The sequence below is a fragment of the Onychostoma macrolepis genome, chromosome 10 (assembly GCF_012432095.1).
Source record: "Onychostoma macrolepis isolate SWU-2019 chromosome 10, ASM1243209v1, whole genome shotgun sequence".
NCBI lineage: Eukaryota > Metazoa > Chordata > Actinopteri > Cypriniformes > Cyprinidae > Onychostoma > Onychostoma macrolepis.
In genome coordinates this window covers 13476272-13501594 of record NC_081164.1, presented here as the reverse complement: position 1 = coordinate 13501594, position 25323 = coordinate 13476272, and the positions used below count along the sequence as shown (strand labels likewise).

Sequence of the window (25323 nt, the reverse complement as noted above, 5' to 3'; positions counted from 1 at the left end):
GTAAGTCACCCTCTCTGGTTTACCGCCCTAAAGCATGATGACGGGCATTGTGTGCCGTGTTTGCAGCGGCAGGCTGTGGGTTGTCGGAGTGGGAGACGTCCAAAAAAACCAAATATGACGATTTCTTTCGCCCTCCGATACGTGCCAATCGGAGATAAGAGAAAAGATGCTAGTCTCTGAAGAACGCGAATAAACTCTTGCGGGGGTTCGAATGTCGTCCAGTGGGGGAGGAATGGAGAAAGACAGTGTTTGAGAGACAAGACAGCTGGTGGTTCTTTGTCTCTGACAGGCATGAGCATTCAGCCCACCACAGTACAGTGGCGTGGCCTTACCGCGGTATACATGGCGAGGGGGCGCGAGCGTGTGAGCGGCAATGAAAATTGATGTATGAGAGGACATGTAGGTGCTTTCATTATGTCACAGATAGTGTCCCGAATGGAGTAGGAGACATACTGCAAATCCTTAAAAAGCAGAGAAATGGATCTGTGCTAGTTCAAGAAAAACATAAAATTGAGAAGAAGGGCAAAAGCGACAAGAGAAGGGAGGGAGGGAGGGAGGGGGGCGAAATAGGAGAGGCAGAGAAATCGAAAGAATGGAGTGAATCAACCCTATTTTCCCTCAGTCTTTGTATTTTACATTCAGTGCAGGTCGCTTCCTGGCACTTCATGGTTTCGACCCAGCCGTATGACGCACCGCTGCCAGATGAAGGGGACCTGCTGCTGCTCAGGCTGATAATGATAATAGTTATGATGATAACAGTAATAACCAACTTCCCATGTCGCTCTCGTCCTGCCAGCTGCTTACGTGTTAGGATTATCAGCCGCTCTGACACACTGCAGTGGAGATGCTGCGGTACCCTGGGGCGCGAACGTGTGTGCGTTTCTGTGTGTATTTGTGCATATGTGCATGTGTGTGTTTATGTGGTGATGCCCTCAAATCTGTCCCTCTTGCCTGTATTTTCTGCCGATTACACTCTTGCCTGAGGTTGGTGGCCCATTCAGCTGTAAGTCCTGTTCTGATGGTGCTCAGGAGTGGGCAGTTACCCACTCGCCCTTTCCACCCCCCTCTACTGGACATGTGTATCTTAAGGACATATAGGACAGATGATACATAGTTTATTGTACTATATTGCTACACTGCATTTATGATACTGGCATAAATGCAAATGTTTTACCAAAGCAACATGTAAGAAGGTCTCTACTTGACCACCTTGCTAAGTAACTGAACATTCAGGATGCTTTTAAAAATAAAGGTTCCAAAATGGGTTTTTTGCAGCGGTGGTCCTTATTGGCAGTGTTGGTTCCATGAAGAACCTTCAACATTGCAATCTTGGAACATTGGAATCTTTCTGTTGCATGGTTCTTTACAGTGAAAAAAAAGGTTGCTTGGATTATTAAAAGGTTCTTCAACCTAAGAAAACATGGTTCTTTTAAGAACTGTACAATTTCACACCTGGTAGTTTTAGGAACTCAGTTCTAGGAACTAGCCAGCATGGTGGTTCCTAGGACCAATTTCTCCCTCTGGCCGTTTCTCGGTTGCATTATTCTTTTTTTGCGGCATTTACAAACGTCAACATCTGGAGAATGGAGGATGCTGAGATCAGAGCTGTATTTGTTGTGTGTCGTGGGTTTCGTGATAACGGAGATGGAATGTAAACACACAATTTACATGACTGAGAGCATGAAAATCTGACTAAATGGCAAACTGCAGTGTAAAAGAACACAACGCTGCAGACAGCAGGTAGCTAAATGCCATTATCGCTGTTTTCCATGTTTGTGGACATGTTTTGTTTAAATTTGGCCAATCAGCATACACTTACGTCACTGTTAGTTCCTATAGAACTGTTTTAGACCCTACTCTGAAGTAGGAGCTAATTTAGTTCCTCCAAACAGAGTTCCTAGAACCAAAACGGTAGTCCTGCAGTGCAAACACACCAAAAAGTGGCTACCCAACTTCCACTAATAGTTCTGAGAACTATGAAAAGGTTCCTACAGTGCGAAAGCCCCTAATAAGAGCTTGGTTATAGGAACTAGCCACCAGGGCATTCCCTAGAACCACATTTTCCCCCAGGGCCATGTTCCTGGTTGCATTAGCGCCACCATAGGAACTCTGAAACCAGCCGACAGTGACATTATTCAAGCGCGGCGGTCAGCAACTTCAAAAACTAGAGGTTGGAGGATGAAGAAGTCCCTGGAATTCGCCATTGATCCATATATCACTTTTTTCCATGTTCGTGGAGTAAGTTTATGTAAACTGTGTCTCTACGCAGCTTTTTAAAAATGGCAGGTGCTGGTGTTTTGTATGTGTTCCTGTTTTTTTGCCGTGTTTGCACTGCAGGAGTTTCTGATTTCTGATTTCCAGCACAATAGGAACTATACGTTGATTGGCCACATGCCATATAGTCTCGCTTAGACTGACAGCAGAAGGTCTGGGAACCTTGGGCGCGTCATGTTTAGGGACGTGAAAATGTCGCCACAATAACAGACCAGTGTGTAAAACCCTTGGATGTATTTTAAAGAGTCTGTGCCATGAACTTTACTGAAGGTTCTAACTTTTGAAAATCTAGCGTTTAGTTGATCCCAATAAGCGTGCATTGTCACAGATGTAAACACGACGGCTGTGTTCTTCATCTTTGTTTCCAGGTGAAACGTTAAAGAACACAACACACACACCTTCCAGGAAATTCTGTAGAATTCAACCAATCAGATGATGACTTCAAAACTCCTGAAGTGTTTCTAATTTGGTGTGCCATGTGCATCAGATGTTCAGCCAACGTTCCGTTGGCGTGACATCTGAGGCTGAGACTACATGCCATATGAAAGAGTAGCACATGCCATTTTTAAAAAGCTGTGTTCGAGCACTCACAGTTTACATACAATTACCCCACAAACTAATTCCACGAACATGGAAAATAGTGATAGATGGACCAATACTGAAAGTCCAGGTATTTCTATATCCTCCAGCTGCTGGTGTTGCTGAATGCCGTCACTGTCGGCTGGCTTACGTCACTCACGAATTCCTACTGGTGATGCAAATGCAACCAGGAAAATAAGGGGGCCTATAGGGCAAAATTTAGTTCTTGGGGGGGACCGTCCTGGTATCTAGTTCCTATTCCAAGTTCCTAGTGAACAGTTCTTAAAAGAACCATTTTTGTTCAAAGTGTGAAGAACATTAAAAAAAATCGGTCACACTTTATATTAGGTGGCCTTAACTACTATGTACTTACATCAGAAAATAAGTACAATGTACTTACTGTGTTCATATTGTATTGCAAAACACTTTTACTGCTATTAAGGTGGGATACAGGTAAGGTTAGGGACAGGTTTGGTGGTATGGGTAGGTTTTAAGGTGGGTTAAGCTTTAATGGATGGGTCAACAGTGTAATTATAAAATGTAATTACAGAAATTAATTACAGATGTAATTACATATAGGTATTTTTAAAAATGTAAGTACAATGTAAAAACATGTATGTACACAATAAGTGCATTGTACCAAATGATTAATTGAAATGTAAGTACATAGTAGTTAAGGCCACCTAATATAAAGTGGGACCGAAAAATCTAAGGAAGCTTTTTTCACTATAAAAGAACCTTTTGTGGAATGGAAATGTTCCATGGATATAAAAGGCTCCTCTTAGAACGATAGATGCAAATAAAGAACTATTTTAAAGAGTATACATCTTGGTAAAACAATTGCAGCTTTATCTTAAGCGTAATTTAATAATACAACACAAGTTGTTAAATAATTGTTGGTGTTGTAACGGCTGTATGCTTTATGTTTAGAGTCTGACTCATGGATACACTTTTGCCTCGCTACACATTTTCAGGTATTCCTGTCATGTCTCATATGCTGATGACTATGACGCTCTGACTCAGTAACTAAAAATGACATACTCGATTGGTACACGCACAAATGCACAGAAAGGACTTCTGGTCTGAGATCATACTAATTTTGAGGTACGAGGATAAGCAATTAAGTCAATTAGCTGGAAGTTAAGCTTCTATTGAATTCTAAGAATAGTGTCTAAAAATGCTGCCGGTGAAACGACATGCGGACGCACGTTGCTTGTTGGCATTTCGTGTTGACGATGGCTCTTGCTTTCGTAATTAGCTTTCTTTGAATATGTAAATAAGCAGATGTTACTTTTAGTTAGTAGATAGCTGCCAAGATTCCCAAACAGGTGTAATCCAGAAATCGGAGAGTTAATTTGATCTCAATCCAGCTTCATTATAACAGTCTCTGAGCATTTCGGCATTTAGGTTCACATAAAGTGTTTAGTTTTAAGGTTATTTGTTATTATTATGTGTTCATATAAAATATTAAAAACAATATGAAAGTTATTATTATATTATACTGTCATGTTATATCATATTGTGTACGTTATATATTATTTGATTAACAGAAGTGTAGAAACAATTTTCACTCAGAAGTTTCTAGTAAATTTCATAAAAGAAACAGCTTGTCAAACAAAATTAAAATGAGAAACGTCTTGGCAAAAAGTGTTTATTTTATCTTAGTTTATTTCAAGAAATGGAAATGTTTCTTTTATGATTTTTATTATATTATATTGGATGTAAAACTATGTCAAGAACAGTCTCAGAGATATTACAAAAAACGTGCACTATAGTAGACATTAAAATGAATAGCTGGGTCTCAAGAGGATAATTGTGTCATAAAAGCATTTAACCCCGGGTTCCTCCAGGGGGACTGCTGCCGCAACACTAAATCACTTCAAACAAAACCATCTACTCTATGACAAGTAATAATTCCCAAGGTTAATGTTAGAATATAAGACGTTTGTTTGCATTTTTCATTAAACATCTGGAATGCCTATTTAAAAATGTAACATGGAAAATCAACCTGAGTCCAGATAAAAGACGCAAGCATATTGCAAAATATTTGTGAATTTCTGAATCTGCCTCCACATCATCATGAATCGCTCAGGAAGCTGCAGTCCCAGGTGCTTGCTTTTTTCATACAGTAATTAAAAGCCACGTCATATGAGCACGACAGAATTAATTGTTAAAAATTGGGGCTCTTAGTGTGCAAATTTGCCTTGAAACAACAGAGACTTAATTACTGGTCATAAATGAAGGAAAAGACCCAGTGCCATTAGTTGTAGGACGGTGGGCACCGGGGCCATTAGTGATGGGCTAAATTGGGCTAATTTTCAGTAAGGGCTGTGTGTGATGGAGAGGGAAAAAGGAAGACGGAGAAAGGGGGAGTAGGAGAGATAGATGGGCTTTAGATGGGGGCGGGGGCTCCATCAGTTTGGAAATGGTGAGTAATGAATCCGCAGCCAAATTAAGTGTATGAGTCAAACATTTAGGAATTAGATGTTCTGTAAATTAAAGATGTTTATCATGACTGCTCTGCTTTCAGCTGCCTTTAAGCATCTTTTAAACATGTGCCAGTGTTTCATTACAGGCCTGTCTAATGATAAACATCTGCTCAGTGGGACAATTCTAATTTATGCACCTTTGTTCTTAAGGATTACTGTTTTCCTGTGCTATTTTTGAAAATGCTGGAGGATTATGTACACCCTGCTCCAACAGTAATAAAACCACAGACGATTTTACAGGAACATTACAGTAAAATTTGGTCGCAACAGACACTCAAAACCAAGTCATAGGGCTCATTTTTCAAATATTTTATGGCCATTTTTTAAATACCTCAAAATAATTATATTATATTACTTACAATACTTAATACTATGCTATATAATATATGTATATGCGTACAAATATAATAATGAATAAAAAACAATAATAAAATTAAGTGTAATTTACATTGTTTATTATTAATATTGTTTATTCATTAGTATTATTATTAACCAAGTTTCGAATTCTATTTCTAATTCTATTTCTGATATCATATAATAATACTTAAAATAAATGTAAAATAATAATTAAATAAAATAACAATAATAAGAGCCACAAGACAATTTTTATTGTATTCATTATATAATAATAATAATTATTATTATGATTATTATTATTAAGTGTTTATAATATATTAATACTCCAATTTTAAGTTTAAATTATACTCACATTTTTGTTAAAGAATGATAATAATAAAATATACTTTATATAAAAATATTACAAATAAGTCTCATGACCCCATTAAATAACTCTGCATAATTCTATGATATAATTACTATAATAATATTACTATATTATTTTTATTTTTATCATATTTATCCTTGAAAATAAAAACATAATAAAATGTGATTTTAAAAAAAACAAAACATTTTAAACATAATTTAAACAATACTCTCAATTAAAATTGAATAATCTAAATGAATAGAAAAGAAAACAAGCCTCATACTCAAATCCTAAACTTCACACATATGAACACACATGCTTCTTACATGGGCTTGTCACAGACGGGCACCTGAGCAGCCAAACACGCATGTGACAGCACTCGCTCGTCATCTCGGCTTCCCAGATAAAGACTGTGCGCGCTGTGATAACGGCCATCGTCTCGGCTCTAGCGCCCTTAGGGTTTTAGGGAGAATGGGAGAGGCTAATCTCAGACACAATAACCAGCAGAGATGACAGACCAGCACACTGCAGCTGTGTCACGCCACCATGCACACCACACATTAGCCATTCACCGAGGGGGAGAGGAGAGAATAAAACCTCTGTGAATACCAGGATTTGCCAAATGGCTGACTGCTTACGGGTGTACATCTTAGTTTATACTTTGATCTAAACTCTAATATAAATTTCTCTGTTATTTTTCCTGTTTTTTGTGTCCATTTACGTCATCTTTGGGCCCATGACGGTACAATTATTCCTTTATTGTGGTCTTTTCTGATAGATAATTATCTGCCATCATGCTCCTTTGACATCTGTCCCTTTTATATGCTCTGCCTGATAGGAGACCGTGTGTGTGAGTGTGTGTGTTTGTGTTATCCTCACAGAGGCCTGTGTGTGTGTGTGTGTGTGTGTTTGTGCTATAGTAATGGTTTTGTGTGCTTTAATCCTCTTTCTGATGCTATACCTCAAAGCTCAGGATGATAGACCAACTATATAAACTATTTATTTGTGTGTGTGTATATATATATATATATATATATATATATATGTATGTATATGTGTGTGTGGGGGGCGCTACGACGTTGCTCTTTTCATCTCTTTTCATTCTTTGAACCTGTTTAACCTCCACATTATTGATCAAAGAGGCTCAGATGAAAGAGAAAATGTCTGTCTATGTGTATATTTATTTATTAATATGTGTGTGTGTGTATACAAACTGTGTTTATGAACTCAGCAAGAAAGATTAATTCGTTAGATCTGTTAACCTCCACTTCAAAGTGTCTGAGTACTGTTGTACAACAACTAAAAGGATGACAATGAATGTTTGTCATCAAAAAACTAATTCCCACTTTGTTGCTTTTGACCGTTGTTTGATGGTGACTCACCTGCTTCATGCATATTTCTTTGTCTCTTTGTGTCCCCGTCTCTCTTTTTCTGTATCTGTTTTGTCTGTCTGTTTCTCTCTCGCTCTCTCTAAATGTAAAATGAGAGCCCGCCCCCGACAGGTCACTTTACTAATGTGAAAAGACACAAATTCACATGCGTGTTTAGCATCGGAATAACCCGCCATCCAATCACCGGACTATACACATCACCCCTCGCTCTGTCATCGTGATGTCACAGGGTGTGTAGAGCGTGTAAGTGTGTTGCGTAGCGAATGTGGGCTCGCGGCAGTGCTGAGCATCGGCTCAAATCTGAGATTTATTGTGAGTGTCGCCCAGTTCTCTTTCCCACTCCGCCCTTTTTTCCCCATTTAACGTCACATTGGCATCAATCATCACTTTCCTCTTGCCCCCCTCATCCATCTCTCTGTCTTCTCCATTGTGATTTCTTCTCGCCGTATCAGTCTGTTCATCCTCCATTTTCCATTTATCACGTCTACATGATTGTTATTGCTCATTTGCACTCTGACAGTATTAAAACACCTCAGGCTTACAACAGCTTGCTGTGCCATTTCGTTTCATGAAAACACTGGTGCCTGAAACAGTGTGGAAGTGGGAGTGCACAAAAACGAACACACATCATAAACGCCACGTGCTACACGGGAATTAAACTGTCAGACGAGTAAGGACCGTGTGCCAGAGCTGCTGCGACCGTGCGGGTCTGTAATCAGCTTCATTATACTTGTGTGCTACTCGTCCTTTCGGTGGTCTATCAAAAATTATTTTAAAAGGACAGAAAATGCCTTTATTTCACAGCCAGGGGTGATTGCTGAAGCGTTTCAAAGCCATTTGACTGAAAATGAGTGCAGCTCAAGCGTGGAAATGGCAAGCTGTTTATGATGTCACCTAAACCCTGACTCATTCTGTAGGTTCCTATTCTGTATTTTCTGAAATTGCATGTCGGCCCGCTAGCGCAGATCTCTTTTGAGATAGCGGCTTGTTTTCGCAATTAAAAAGTCGTTTTCTTGCTCTCCCCCCTCCCCCACAATTCATAGCGAAATCTGCCTGACATTTGTTCGCTATGTTTTGAGTGATGGGGCCAATGGCTTCGCACTTGGCTCACCCCGTTTCAGATTGAACAGTGACCGGAGTCTCGCTTTCTGAGGTCGCTCCATTGGGGTATTTATACTAAAGCACGACAATCCCTTCAATCCAATCAGCAGCTGCCATATTAGAGCAGAAATGAAATGGTGGTGTGTTATGTTTTGCTCTCGTGTTCTTTAAGAGCGCGCTGCCGCATTGGCCAATCATCGGCGCAGCGTGCAGTCTCTTCCGTCTTTGTGATTTCTTTGGAATGCTGTTGTTTGCTTAAATTGCTCTCTTCTTGCACAAGAAAGCCGGAACAGAGCGTGCGGCTCGAGAAAGGGCGGCTGATTGCCGCTATTGTCTAGCGAGTGTGGCTCATGGGCACTCACGGGGTAATTGCCGCTCAAGGAGGCTGAGGCGTGCTCCAAAGGGAGAGACCGTATGCGTGCGAGAGCCAGTGTGTTGTGTGTTTGCAAGGAGGATGAGGACGGAGCCGACGGAAGGTTTTCGATTTATAATTTATGTTAATTTTCCCAACGACGCTCTCTAGTTAGTAAACGCCCCCCCCAGAGGGACTCTCAAACTAAGCTGTACTAACACACTAAGACACAGGGTACTCTGTGAAGGGCAAGTGGAAAATGGGGAAAAACAATCATAATGGCTTTTATACCAGCCTATTGTCTGCCAAGACAACTCTGCAGCTTGTAACCTGAAGTCCCATCTTTCACAGTGATACGTGTCTTCGCCTAGCTTGAAGGCAATGTCAGCGAGACGGAAATGTTCGGAGAATAGTCTGCTCCCTCAGAGCCCCGGAGCCATCATGATTTTTAAAAGACGTTATCTGTTAATGCGATGGTGATGATCTTTTGAGGTTTCATTCCACTTGAAGTATGACTTTTGTCAGATGTTGTTTTGTACTATCTGCCAAGATACATTTGCCTTTAAAGCCAGAGCTGGGATGTGTTTGCCTAGTTTTTTCCCCCATTCATTTCGTTTAATTTATAGTGTGACACCTGGAATTGTGAAGGTTTACATCCTTGTAAAAGCTCTCTCTCTGCATCTGCATCACTTTTGACAAAATGCCAAGCTGCCGGAAATCTAAATTTGCATTGATGAGTGGTTTTGTGTGCACGTCGGTCTGAATGTAGATTCTGTGGCCTGAAATGCTGTCGTGTGCATAGATGTGGGGGTCTTTGAACGTTCATGTTATCATATGTTGGCATTATAGGGGGGACAGCGAGGGTAGAGAGAGAGTGCACGCGTGTGCGAGAGAGAATATGTGTGTGTACACTGTATATAAATTGGCAGGTTGTAATTAAATGTGCAGACCTCTCTACTATCTCCTCCTCCAGCCCTGCGCCAGTGACGCACAAACGGCTGCAGCAAAGTGAGTCATCCAGCCCTGAGGATCACCAGCCCTCCCTCTATCTCTATATCCCCCTCTTCCCCAGTCCCCCCTTGTACCTCTTTCTCTCTTACCCTCCTCCATTCAGTCCCTGCCACTCCATCCCTCGTCTCCTTTCCCCACTGTCCCCCTGATTTTTCTAGTCACATGTTGTTTTTCACTTATTGACCGAATCCCCCAGTACGAGTCTCTCTGCATTTGTCTTTTTGTCTCTCTCCCACAAAATTGTACTACTTTTTCTCATCTTCCGTCCTTTTCAGTCGCTTTATCATTCTCGCAGTCTCTATTATATTTTGCCATCTTTTTTCCATTTTTATCAGATCAATAAATATGGACGTTTTAGATGAAAAAGTCCAGATGGCAGTAAGAATGTAACATAAAAATGAAAAAGAGGAAGGAAGAAAAGAAAGAAAAGCAGTCAAAAGTGGATGTTCGTCTTTGTATGTTACACGTCAAAGATGCGTCACAACTAAAGACTATATACAGGTGTTTAAGTATGCTGGCAAGTTACCTTATTTGAAATGATTTATCAGTGTATATGTATGTAAGAGAGATTAACATGATTTACTATAAAAGCTACACAATTTCTGACTCAGTATCTGACTCATTTTTAATCACTACGTAGTCCAAAGTTGACAGTTGCAACCAAAACAAGCAAGGAGCAGTATAGGAAAGTGTACGAGTAATTGCAAATGCATAAACAGAAACTGTTCACATGGTGACTATAAATCGATCAGAAGTGTTGCTTAAATGCTTAAACGTCCATTTTAAACGCTGCTCAAATTACAGTATTGTGTGGATTTTGAGGTCATATGTTACTATTCTGTCCTTCACAAATTTTTGGAAGAAGTGGGAAGAAGGCCGATCACATCCGCGAGTCATGTAATTGTGAGCACTGCCCTGGTTGGCTTTGACTAAAAAAAAGAAGTTCATCGCCTGAAAAAAGCAATTTAGCACCTAACTTGCCGTGGTTATCCAATTAGCTTCATCTAAAACGCGGATATGCATGGGGAGCAACATACTGATGTCGCCATTTAAACCCTCTCAAAGATTTCTGCTGAAACACAATCAAATGGAATCTATTCTTTTATTCAAATGAAAGTGGCTGTAGAATAATGGCTGAGTGGGGAGCTGGCTACCCTTGTAAATGAAAAGAAACCGCAAATTTAACTTTTCGAATTCTAAGAATGGTTACAGCTCTGACTCATTCAGTTTGCTCAGCCATTGCAGCTGTGCCATGACTAGCTAAAGCAGTGGTCTCAAACTCCATTTCTGGAGGGCCACAGCTCCGCAGAGTTTCGCTTCAACAAGCTCCAACTTACACCTGCTTAGAGGTTTCTAGTGATCCTGAAGACCTTGATTAGCTGGATCAGGTGTGTTTGATTAGGGCTGGAGATAAACTGTGCAGAGCTGTGGCCCTCCAGGAATTGAGTTTGAGATCAGTGAGCTAAAGAGTCACAATAAAACTTTTGACTTCTCAAATTGTCTCTACTCTCAGTAATGCATATCAATTTGTTTCATACATGAGTTTGTGTACATTAACTCTATGTTGTTATATTGTGGTTACATTCGTACCATAGTAAAAAAAATATTCAGTATGTTTTGTTTTTGCTTTGAATGTTTTAAGTTGATTTTTAATTCAAAGTAAATTCCAAATGTTAATTGCAAGTAGTAAAACACCATAGCAACTTAAAGTTTTTAAGATGTTTTCCACTCCTTTTCTCCCTATGTGAATAAAAGAATAATAATAAATAAAAAGAATCATTTAAAACAATGTAAAAATAGTCCAAAATTAATTTGAAAAATTACTTAAACATTTTAATACTGTCACACAGAAACTTTTGTGAATGTTTGAGAGTTTCGATGCAAACTAATCATCGATTCAGTATTCTGAATCACTTCATTAATACAGTTTGAACCAATTCATGGAAGGGAATCAAAAGTTTAATTGACAGATGCTACTCAAAATCTCTTACTTGCAAGGAAGGATTGCAAAATTTGTCTAATCACGTTTTTAAGGAAATTGAATGGCCATCATGTGTTATATGTAGGGTACGAATTACTTGATATCACTTGGTATTTTTCTCACTCAGAGTATTTTTTTATGTTTTAAATAGGGCTGTCAAGTGATATTTTTAAAAAATGTAATTAATTAAATAATGTGCCAATTAATTAATTAAATTAGATTCATTAATTAACATGCACATCATGTGCCGATTAATTAAAGATAAAGTTATTATTAAAGATAGTTATATCATTGTGTTAATTTAGAAAAAACACTGAATAAACATTACAAAAAATTTGGTTTTAGAAACAAATATTTTAATTCAACATACAGAAATACAAATAAATAGTGAAATATGAAATTATATAAAAAAAGAAACAATACTCTAAATAAAAAACTAAAAGTGCCAGTAGGTGGTGGCAAATCCTTAATGAGCGAGTCATTCATCGATTCGTTCAAACGGCTGATTCATTCAGAAACGAAGCAAGTGACTTTGCAAGTGGAATTGCTGATGATGTTAGAGTTATTTTGGAAAAGAGTTTGCTCTGTAAATTCTGTTCAACAGCATTAAGTTGAAGAGGGTAGCCTAAACTTTCACTCGACTGAATACACATGTATTTTAGGTGTTCATGCTCCATACACGTCTTTGAATGAGCACTGTAGGGTATTCCTCAACGCTCAGGTATGTCAGTACGACCCTTTTCAGGGGCTGCCAAAATTACATTTTAAAACCAGTCAGGGCTCTAGAAATGCATCTTAATATTTACAAGTAAATCTCCAAATTATGCATAGGCTAGCCTACTTTATATCTGACCCCCCCCCCACATCTAGTTTTGACGTCCATCAGGGGGGATCAAACCTTCTTTAGGGTTTTCATAATACTCCTCTAGCAGTTTTATTGTTAAGTGAAGGTATATAAGTATACACTGTTTTAACTTTGTAAAGTTATTTGTATAAATTATTTAATTTGCACATGACTTATGTAACCTAGTTGGCAAGGTGTAGCCTAAAATCTGTTCATTTAAATATTGTGTGGTTTTGAAATCTGGTCTCCTTATCCTCAAGAGAGGTTCAGAATGGAGAGGCAGTGTGGGGGCGAGTTAGTGGAGGCGATGGTGGGATGTAGTGAAGCAGGTATGTCCTTATCAAAACATTATCTGGGACAACAAGGTCGTTGCTCGCCAGAGGACACCTTTCTGTACTTAGAAAATACTATTAAAACCACCCACCAAGATATAGCTTAAAGAAATAATCTGACAGCCTAGTTAATTCGGGCTGTAAGAGAACACAAATTAATTACATGTGTGTGTGTACATACAATACCGTTCAAACATATGAAAAAAGTTCACCGAGGCTGCATTAATATGATCAAAAATACAGTAAAAACTACTATTGCAATTTAAAACAACTGTTTTCTATTTGAATATATTTTAAAATGTAATTTATTCCTGCGATGGCAAAGCTGAATTGTTAGCAACCATTAGTTCAGTCTTCAGTGTCTAAAAACCTTTTGAATTGTTTGAAATAAAGCTTTGCTAATGGACCTTATTCATGGCAAATGCCATACAGTGCCCTCCAAAAGTATTGGAACAGTGAAGACAAAATTGCTCTGTTGGCTGTGGAGTCAAGCCATTTGTAAATATGATTAAAAGATGAATATGAGACAAAACTAGAGAATGTCACAATTTATTATTAGCCGTTTCAACACATGCATGTTTTACCAAATAAAAAGAACAGCACTTTTAGAGTTCATCCCACTCATTGATGTGAGCATAAGTATTGGGACAGCTGAACATAAGGCAGATATAAAAGATTAAAAGCTATTGTTTAGTTGCAGATCCCTTGCGCTCAATCACAGCAGAGAGTCTGTGACCCATAGACATCACCAGACTCTTGGTCTCATCCTTTGAAATGCTTTTCCCGGCCTTTAATGCAGCCAATTCCAATTTTTGCTTGTTTGGGGAGTTTCTGCCTTTACTCTCCTCTTCAGCTGGTGAAATTCATGTTCAATCGGATTTAAATCTGGAGACTGACTTGGGCAATCTAAGACTTTCCATTTCTTTGCCCTTATAAATTCCTTGACTGAACTGGCAGGGTGTTTTGGGTCATTGTCCTGATGCAATATGAAGCACTTCCCAATGAATCTGGTGGCATGTTCTTGAATATTGGTAGACAAGATGGTTTTGTACTCTTCCAAATTCATTCTGCTACTGTCATCATACATTAAGTCATCAGTAAAGTTGAGAGGGCCTGTTCCAGAGGCAGCCATGCATGCCCATGCCATGACACCACCTCCACCATGCTTTACAGATGAGGCTGTATGCTTGGGATCATTTGCAGTTCCCTTTTTTTCTCCACATTTTTTCTTTCCCATCACTTAGATAAAGGTTTTAAAGGTTTATAAAAAAAAATCTTTGTCTCATCTGTCCATAAACACAGTTTCAAAACTCTTCTGGCTCACCTTTGTGCTTTTTTGCAAACTCTAATCTTGACTTTCTATTTTTGGAGCTGGTCAGAGGTTTGCATCTTGCTGTGTAACATCTTTAATTCTGTGTCAAAGTCTCCTGAGGACAGTAGATTGTCAGAGCATCACCCCAGCTTTCTGGAAGTTGTTGGTGATTTTACAGACACATCTTTTAGGGTTCATTTTCACAGCTTTTATGATTTGTCTGTCATCAACTACTGTTGTTTTCTCAGCCAATCAGGTAGTTGTTGGTTGCTGGTGGTTTCCGAACTCTTGATTTCTCCATGCCCTTTGTTTCTCCTACAGCTCTAATTGACTTCCTCTTTTCTTTCAGCATCCAAATTGCTTGCTTTTCTCTCAAAGTCAGCTCCCTCATCTTCATCCTGGTTTGTGTGTGGCATCATCAAATGCAAGATTCAGAATGCAGAAGTAATGGATATAACTGATACGACACATTCCCTGCTTTTAATATCTGAAGAATTAATGCAGCAGGACACAGCTGATCACTTAGAAAGACCTGTGAGGCAACTGTTCCAATACTTATGCTCACATCAGATAGAGGGATGAAACTCTAAAAGTGCTGAACTTCTTAGCTGGTAAAACATCTGTGTTGAATCACCCATTAATAAAATGTGACATTCTGTAGTTTTGTCTCATATTCATCTTTTAATCATATTTGTAAATGTCTTGACTCCACAGCCAACAGAGCAATTTTGTCTTTACTGTTCCAATACTTTTGGAGGGCACTGTATATTATTTGCTGTGAATGAAAATGAGAGCCATAGATACAGTTTGCTATATAGTCCTAAATATAATTTTCACAACCCATGCTTTCAAAGTTTTTGACGAGAGTAATAGAAGTATTTTTGCTGGCTGAAAGATAAAAACCAAAATTAAGTCCAGCCCACTGAATTCTATCCCTCACAGCTTGCTTTGCGTCTGAGTCAAATATGACATCCATGATACGGTTCATTGATAAGCACCTGTTAAATCGATTATGTGAGCCTATAGCCACCGATATTCTGTCTGCTATTTCTTATTTGCTTACCTAAAAGTCCTACGTTCTATGACGACATTTGCATAAATAAATGAATCACATTCAGGGGAACCTGCAAGGAAAGTTAAGAAGTCAGTGATCTGCAGACTAACATCACTCGAGGAGAAGCAAGTGAGTGAAGCATAGAGGCATTACTCTGGACATATGTTTACAAATCCTAAGAGCGAATGCTCTCCTATTCACATAAAATAAAAGCGATTATAATACCTTTGGAGTATGGAGAAGAAAGCCATTATGAACTGAGAGGCGATATTGCTACAATGAATGCAGATGGAATATCGTGTTTTCTAATGCAGCTCTTGCACAGTGATGGGTGATATTCAGTCAACAGATGAGAGACAAAGGCGACAACAACTAAATTCTTTCATCCTCACAGACGGCTGGCCTCGGTCTGTTTCATCCAAATATCCTCAATGAATCTTCCGTCCTTGTGCCGAGGCTTATGCGCTAATCTCCAGTCATAATAGGCCTCATTATTAAACGTATTGCTGTAAACCAACACAGCCATCTGGCTCACTGAGTGTAGCACTGAATAGGACAAGAGCTACTGTTCCTTTCATGTCACCTAGTCACTGCGCACTGTAAAAACACAAGCTGGTATGACGGCTGGTTGGGGGTTGGGGGTGGTACGATTTGATTGACGAGGGCATGAATGACCTCATAATGGATGAATTTGTATGAGGCGATGCGGAGAGGGCTTTGATGGACTGAATCAGCCAGTGGTAATTAAACGATTAATAGTACTTAGCTCAACTCAGATCATCTCCTGCGCTGGCTCCCGTGGGGCCCGTCATCATGTTGAAATTACACAGATGTTATCGCTCTCTTTGCCTGTAGACAGACACGCAATCAGCGTTTGGTGCGGAGGCTCACTCACGTACGTTCGTACGTACGCCATACCAATGTCAAATGACACAAAAACAGATAATGGTGACGTAAATGCGGTGCTGTCCTCATTATCTGATCAAGTCATCTCAGTATGTGCTGTTTCACAAAGTCTAAAGGCAACAAACATTTTGCTCACAGTCTTCTCCACTGGGGCATAGTAACCATCATAACTGGGGGGCATTAGGAAATTGTATTGTTCACCCCACAAATCAGCGTCCATCCTTAAATGCATCTTCCTACTTTTCAAATCACTCATTTACAAATCAATATGGAAATATGAAATAATAATGGACTTTATTTAGGCTACACCACTTTTATCTGTTTGTCAATGATTAATATAATTAATATTCATTATTATTATTGAAAAAAGTAAAGAAATCAACTGGTCACTGGGGTTCCTCAGGGATCAGTTCTTGGACCCCTCCTCTTCTCCATATATGCAAAGTCACTGGGACCCATCATACAGGCACATGGTTTCTCCTACCATTGCTATGCTGATGACACACAGCTCTATCATTCATTTCAACCAGATCTTCCAGCTGACTTTCAAAGACCACATTGCAAAAATTTTGCAGGTTTGCATTGCACAACAACAGAAAGATATGGCCCTTCCTAACGTAGCATACTTTTTGTTCAGGCCCTTGTCATTTCTAGGCTGGACTTTTGCAATGCTCCTCTGGCTGGACTTCCATCATGCACAAAAGGGCACACGTCACACCTCTCTTTATCTCCCTGCACTAGGTACCGGTTTCGGCTCGCATCAAGTTCAAGACATTGATGCTTGCATTTAGAACAGCCACAGGCTCAGCACCTACCTACATCCACTCACTATTACAAATCTACATTCCCTCCAGACATCTGAGATCTTGTGAGTAACGCCTTGTGGTAACATCACAGAGAGGCACAAAATCACTTTCCAGAACATTTACGTTCACTGTTCCTGGCTGGTGGAATGATCTTCCCACCCCTATCCGGAATGCTGATTCCCTAACAATTTTCAAACAACAGCTGAAGACTCATCTCTTTCATCACAATCTGACTTCAGCCTAAAAAAACCCCCTTTGCTTCTCTTTACTTAATCCCCAGTCTAGCTTGTACTTATTTGTACTTGTTTGAACAATGCCTGGAACTTGGTATTATGAGCACTTCCTGTGTCTATTTGCCTCTTAAGATTAACTGCTTGATGTATTCCACAAATTGTTCAAAAGTCACTTTGGATAAAAGCATCTGCTAAATGAATAAATGTAAACTTAAATCCAAGATGTAGAGGTGTTTTGTTCTTCATTGGAACAGATTTGGAGCTGCTAAAAAAATAATCACAGTAATCCACATGATTCCAGTGCATCAATTAACATCTTGAGAAGAGCCGCATGTTTGTAAAAAATAAAAAATAAATAAATACAGTAATAACTTCAAACTGTTTCTTCCAGCTGAAATTTGGTGCTGTAGTCTATTATCCATAATATTCACTCTAAAAAAGCAGTAAAAATAGGGTACAATGTACTGTATTAATGAATTAATTTTCTGTATTGACTTTTTTTTTTTTACAGGCGTTTTATCTGTATTTTGAATTTTGCACTTCAAATGTCCTTAAAACTAATGGATAATGTCCTGCCTATATATATATATATATATATATATATATATATATATATATATATATATATATATATATATATATATATATATATATATATATATATATACACACACACACAACAGTTTTTGCTGGTCTTCGAATCTGATTGGCTGGAGGAGTGCGAACAACTGCTCTCTGATATCATTAATCTATTATTTGTTATTTGACAAATGCACTGAGCAGCGCTGTCATTGGAAATCACCCTTACCAGATGTCAATTTGAGATTTTAATCCGTGGCGGAAGGAAGTAGTTCTGCACAAAAGGTTTTTAAAGACACCCCGTTTGTTCTTTAAGTATTTACACACTTGTGCCATCAAACTGTTGTATTAACGCAATATCACACTCGTAGAAGTGCGATGTGGCTGTACATCAACACGCTGTGGTAACCCAAGGCACTTGGCCTGTGGCCTCGTGCCTACAGCCAAATCACAGCTGTGCTGTACAGTGTTACTTTCTCCAGTGAAAATGTAATCTCGTCTGAAACAGGACAGAAATATGCACAGATCAAGACTGTTTATAAGCGAAAACAGTTCTAAACAAACATTACAGTGGATCTGATGTGAGAGAACAATTGGGGATGGACTTATTCTCTAGAGCAAGAGTTAGAGTCCATAATCTAATCTACTTCTTATTTCACCAAGAAGAGGCTTTAATAATGGATTTGTTTCTTAAAAATGTGCAGTTTTTCATTAATCGATAAACTGGAGTCTTGTGGATTACTTGTGGATTATTTTAAAGTTTTTATCAGCTGTCTGAACTTATTCTGATGGCACCCATTCACTGCAGAGAATACATTCACTACACAGGAACATTTTTCCACTATTAAAATAAACTTGTAAGGAATCATGGAGACCAATAATAAATAAATAAATAAATATTTAGAGGGAGTGATTCATTATAAAGACTAACTTCTTGATCAATCAGATTGCTGTCTAAGTAGGCTACTGTATATAAATGTTTACACAAAATAAACGATTTAAACGAATCCTGCACTCTATATGCATGGATAGCATAATGGAGGGCACTTACACTTTTGGAGCTATTTTTTCATTTTTATTTGTCCTTTATTTAACCAGGTAAAACTTTCTGAGATTAAAAATCTGTTTTATAGAAGTGACCTGGCCAAGATGCAGTACTACATTTCATAAGAAGAACACAAAACAATGTGTTGACGACAATTAAAAACATTTACAAATCAATTCTTCCTTTAAGAGCTCATAATCAAGAATTTAAAAGTGTTCATTGACACTAAGGTCTGCAACTTCAAGTTGTGTTGTAAAAAGTTCCAATCATTGGGTGCTGCAAACTGAAAAGCTTGTCTTCCAAATGAAAATGGAACGAAAGAATGTACAAGTCCTGTGAGCGCAGAGAATAAGCTCCAGGAGCTTTAAGCTGGGTGAGGGAACAAAGATATGGAGGCAGTAAACCCAAGATGGATTTATAAATAAGCAGGTACCGGTGATTACGTCTGCACGTTGATAATGAAGTCCAACCAGCTCTATTATACAAATCACAATGATGGGTACTAACAAATTATTTAATATAAACCTGAGCACACCGTGATTGAGAGTGTCCAGAGAACCTAAAAGTTTGGTAGACGCCGATTTATACAGAATGTCTCCATAAATGTGGCAGAAACCAATCTTCTTGCCTCGAATGAAAAGCAGGGCTTATTTCTGTAATAGAATCCAAGCTTTACCTTTAGTTTTGTCCTTAGTTGATTAATATGGGATTTAAAAGATAGGAGTCATCAAGCATTTGATCAATAAGAACATATTCAGTGAAAAATTGTAAAATACAAAGTTCTGCATTACTAATTTTCATGGTTGACTGTAAGCAGCGAGATGTTTGACAGATGTTTCAGTGAAACCAGTGGTCATGTTCACATGTTCATGTTACAACAGGGTCTTCTGACATCTGGATTATCAGACATTCGGGGTGTTGAGGGTGTCAGAGTGACGCAAACTGAGGGGAAACGTCTGTCTAGAGCTCCTCTTTCCTCTCGGAATTTTAAGAAAACGTGACTCTACATTTCACGCAGTTATAAACATTTGTTTCTCTTTTTTGGCTTGGGGAATGTATTGCATACTGATGGTGTGCTTCCATTCATCTTTTTGCGTTTTCTGTCTGCCTCTCCCTCCCTGTCTTCCTCTCACACACACAAATTCGTTCCCCTCCCTCCCATTCGATTGATCAGAGGCTTGTGGGTGTCTTGGATGAGTCATATCAGCAATTTACCCAGTTTAAAGCATCTTTCAAATTACTTCCCTTCCAGTCGGGTACCGTGCTGATAACCGATAACAGTTTTCGTTCCTACAAGGAGATTTGGAGGACACTTGTGTGCTGGTGTTGTCGGGCGCGCGTGTTTATGGCGCGTAACTGTGTATGTGCATTGTGCTGAGGTGCGCATGCGCGTCGCGTGCTCCGTAACACCGAAAGTCATGGAACATGTGGATGAAAACAAGAATGATGAAGACGATACCCTGACCTGCAGGTTCATAAATGGATTGTTCCTCTTAGTTTGACACCGTCGATTCTATAATAATTGAAGGGGACGAAAAAAATATATATTATTTTGAATAATTTGTTTTTACTTTTTGAGGCTGTAACTCTTGAATGGCCACACTCTTTTTTTTCTCTTGTTTACGTTTTATTCTGCAGTTTATCTTTTGTTTCATCTTTATTTTTATGATACTTAATTCGTTCGTTTGTGCATTCCATCGACTTTAATCTTCAAAAGGTTTTTCAGAAGACGCATAGCCTACCATATCTCTTTAAAATCTCTGTCAATGATGAAAACAGTTTGATAGGCTGTTTTTCTCTCTCTCTCTCTCTCTCCTAATATTTGCCTTGATGCCAACTTTAAATGTGAAATGGGCAACATCACAGAGGAACCATAAGTCACAACGCTTGGAATCACGTAATGATAGCGCCCTCTCCTGGATTTATTTCCAGGAGATAGCCTATACACTCAGACAAAGCAGTTTACTATCCTCTTTACTATGCATTATTGACAATATACTGAAGTATGTAATATAGTAGCCTATTTAAAGCTACCCACATGAAAATATAGGTACAATTTTGAATTCTATCTGTATAGGCCTACTTGTGTAAATTTTCTTGTAACCTTTCATTAAAATATCAGCATTCCTTTGTCTTGAAAAAACAAAGAAAAGAAATAATGAATTTAGGTTGCAGACCCATGTATGACGAAACTACAAATATGTCTAAACACGTGTTTTACATTAAATATGGCAAAACACAAGATTTATATAGGCTAGTCACTATTGTCTTTCCGACTTCATATGATTGCTTCTCGGCCACTTATTTATAAATATGATTTATAAAAATATATTTTGAGATTTTAGCCAATGTATGTTTAGAAATGATTTCCCATTTTTTTCGCATTCATTTAAAAGTTGATCTTCATATACATTCCATATTATCCATCAGCCTGTATATTACGGGATTTGTTTACTGAATTAAAAATCATTGCGAAATATATTAAAACTTTACGTAGTCTATCATAATAATGTACATGATTTTTTCTGTCATTTCTTTTTCAATTCAAGTTTGCACTAATATTTACAACATAGCCTATTATTAATAGCCTAATAGCCTGACGACAGGTTAATAGATTTACAATGTTTTGTAAGGGGTGAATGCACAAAATACCTAAAATATTTTAAATGCGTTGTCTCGGCCTTTTTGTCTCTTAAAATGTCGAGACATCACTATTTTTATTTTTTTCAAAATCGTATTAACTGAACAAATATAAATGCGTGTTTTATTTGAACATCGCTTGCACCAAGTCCAAATGTTATGGGCGAGCTGATCCATCCTCTCTCCCCGTGAAAGAAAGAGAGATTGATGGCAGGGAACCGATGACTCTCGCTGATATCAATCGGCTCATTAACTCCAAATACGAAGCCAACCTCCGACGTAATATGTCACTGACCAAAGGGTTTCATCGCATAATTCGGCGAAAAGGCGCTTTGGTCTGTTCTCTAAACAAAAACGCATGAGATCCTGAACGCAAATATATTTGGAAACGAAATTTAGTTTACAATGATCATTATTGTCGTTTGAACAACTGCTAGCGGGCTTATTTATTATAGCGCAAAATGTCGTTTTCTGCGATAGAACACAAGGAACATGTTGGTGTTGTCATCTGTCCATTTTCCCATAAAATATTTTTGCTGACAAGGTCATCAATTAAAAACGCGACAATACAGGTAAACACTTTTGGTGAACGAGAAGCGCGCAGAACAGCTGTATGAATGACGACGCGCGAGGACGGACTACGCTTCATTCGCAGTGTAACGAACTGTTCAAACTGTAAATATTGAGATAGTCCGAGGTCAAACACTCCCCTGGGTCGACATTATTGAAATTGGGACACCGCACAGGATAAATAAAACAAACAAAATCACTGCTAGCTGCAAGTTAGTCCAGTGGCAACGGTCAAAGAGCGCATGCTGTCACACAATGAACCGTCTCTTGTCTGGTTCTTCTTTTGTCAATATTTACGTGGAAATTAGCTCACATAATTCGGTTTGAATCGTCAGCCTCAAGTGCCTAAATGTGTTACAGGGCTCATCCGGACGGAGGCACCTTTCAGTCAGACATTTTCGACAAATCGGAGCCTATCGCCTCAAGAGAGCAGTCGCTTACGAGAATTTGCCATCAAAACAGATGCGGTGCTCGTGTGTGGGCGCAAGGCTTGGGCTACACACCATTAAGCTCGAGCCGCAGCTGAGTAAAATGTGAAATGGGAGAATTAATCGATCCCAGGACGATGCTTTTTTTTTCAGTCTCGTGGGAGTATGAATTCTTTTATTCATGAGCGTGTTATGTCACTTCCATTAGGCGGTGGACATTTTTTGAGTGTATCTGAACATACATTTTCATAATTGCAGCCAATATGTCTGCAGAGCCCTCAAAAACTTGACGAATCTTTTCCTTGTGTAGGTGTGAACAATAACTCTCATCATCCCATATACCCAGGAAAAACTTCAAAAGCGCTTTTATCTGCTATTTTGCCCAGTTCTCTTTGTTTTGCCTCAGTTTTTTAACATATAATGTATTCATTCTCTTCTTGAGTGGGCATTTTGGGTCCTGCATGAAGTGCATGGGCAGTTAGGAGGAGGTGAGTCAGCGCGGGGGATGGAGAGCGCTGGTTAAGGGTCGCAACTGCGCTAATGCTGAGTGGCAGTCGATAATGCCAAGCCGTATCAAAATCTGACCCTTGGCCCTTGGAGCTCTTAAATTATTCGCCACCAAGGTAGAAAAGGACACGCATTCACACTCATAGCTATACGCGCTTTCCTGTGAACCCCTTTGTTGCATGCCGCATTTTTCCTTACAGAATAAAAGGTCATATTCCCCCGCCAACTTAAATAACAAGTTATTTCTTGGCACTGTATAGTTGTTGGAAAATATTGATACAATCAGACTTCGCACGCATACCTCTCTGGAGCGTAAAATTGAGCATTTTTAAGAGACAGCCTTAAAATGAATGGTTTGCAGTGAATCTTTTGCATCATTTTTAGTTTAAGCAAAGCTGGTTGTATATGGTTCTTAAACTGTTTATATGGTTCTTTTGAAAATTGTTTTTTATTTTTTAAATTTATTAATGAAATGTTTTACTTTTCTTTTTCAATGTTTCGTTATGGATTCTTTAGATCAGCGTATTGGTTTATAGGTTCTCCAAAGCACCATTACGTATGCGTGGTAGGCTATAAAGGTTCTTTAAAATGTTTTGCAGGGACAACAGGCTGCAAAACCCTTTATGCTCGAATTCGAACCCATTTTCATCATTCTGATTTAGGCTACCTGGAAATAACAATAACAATAAAAGACAAATAAAAAGCACACAGTAATAGGGTTAGGACGGATCTCAAAGTTTCAAGCCAATTCAAGAACACGAGTCTATTGGATGCAACCTTTGAAAATATTGAAATAAGGTTCCCACTCTATAATGAGACAGCTTTGATGCTGCCATTTCGAGTGTGGCTCGTGGGACTTCAATATCCGCACTGCAACTAATCCAATTACACGAATCATAAACTGTGATTGGCGGGATTGCTGTTGGCTCCAATGCCACGCGAGCGTTTTCCAATTAGGCCTATTTCTAAAACCTACAGTATTCATGTAAAGGTTCTAAACCACGTCAGACGGAATTCTTATCTCGAAAAGCATAATTGCGAGAGAGAGAACGCCAAAGTACGGTTGCACTCTCATGAAGCATTTTGACTATTTCTGGATTATTTGTAGGTCAATTGAGTCAACTGAAGCTACCTGTACATGCATATAATTAAACAAAAATACATGTTAATGTGAAAACATTACATGAGAATGACGTTAGAGACAGATGGATGAAAGTCAGGGGCGGCAGGAGACAAAGAGCGGAAAATTGAACGAGCTCGGGAAATTGAGCGGAAGTAGAGCAGTGAAGCTGAACCGCCTGCGTCACGGTGGGTGCAGCAGTTCGGTCTCTCTCCAGCTCTGATTAAGGCCACCTCGCAAACAATCAACAGGCCAAAAGGGTCTGCTAAGTAAGTGACAGTATCAAATTATGCCAGGCACATGGTATACCCTATTAATGCATCCTATGTATTGCGAATAAACGGATATTTAAACTTAAATGTATAATGTTCAAAACAGCAAATCACCAGTGTTCAATCAACTCAGCTACAATTAGATTTAGTTTCTATATGAGTTAATTTAGCAGTGGTGCTTTCACTGTGTACCAGTGCTCCGTTCTTAATGGAGAGACTGTTTCATTCATGCAATCTCTGTTCATTCATCAGAGCACCGTAGCGTACCCTCTGAGTTCAAACGAGACACGAAATTCTTATCAATGGAGAGTTCTGACGTCAACAGCGGCGCGATGACTCGTGGATCACGTGTCCAGACGCGTCTATACAAATGGGAGTTGCGCTGTCCGTGGTCCTGAAAAAAATCACGCTCCGCATTCATCTCTCAACAAGACAGATCGAAGAGTGCTTCAAATAATTCTTGTGGGAAGCAAACTTACTTTAACTCAAGTTTTAAATGAACTTAAGGATAGCGGTTGTTTCCAGACCTCATCCAAGAACCACAAGGTTTTGAGTTCCAGCTAATTTGTTCGGGAAATCAGGTAAGTGCACTGCCATTCTTACACGCACTCGATAAATAGTTTACAGTTCCCTATAAAAACAAAGAGAAGCTATGAAGGACTAGAGATAAGTTTTCTGCTGATACCTACCTTGAGATGATGTTGAATCTCAGTGCATGTCATTCAAGGAGATACAGGTCGATCGATCAACAAGCGTTTCATTCATAAATTTCTAAACGTCCCCCCTTTTTTGTA

General features: G+C 38.8%; 1 protein-coding gene across 2 annotated transcripts in view; it reads left to right on the top strand.

Moving 5' to 3' along the window:
- Positions 1–25323, top strand: part of si:dkey-175g6.2 (golgin subfamily A member 6-like protein 2) — a 34912-nt gene that overhangs the window by 5682 nt on the left and 3907 nt on the right. Inside the window, exon 1 of one of the 2 annotated variants that reach the window (XM_058790125.1) lies at positions 24936–25110. The exons of the other annotated variant lie outside the window; for it this stretch is intronic. The gene's annotated coding sequence lies outside the window, so the exon portion shown is untranslated. Of the gene's footprint in view, positions 1–24935; positions 25111–25323 lie in introns of those variants that run through there. 2 annotated transcript variants of the gene reach the window in all.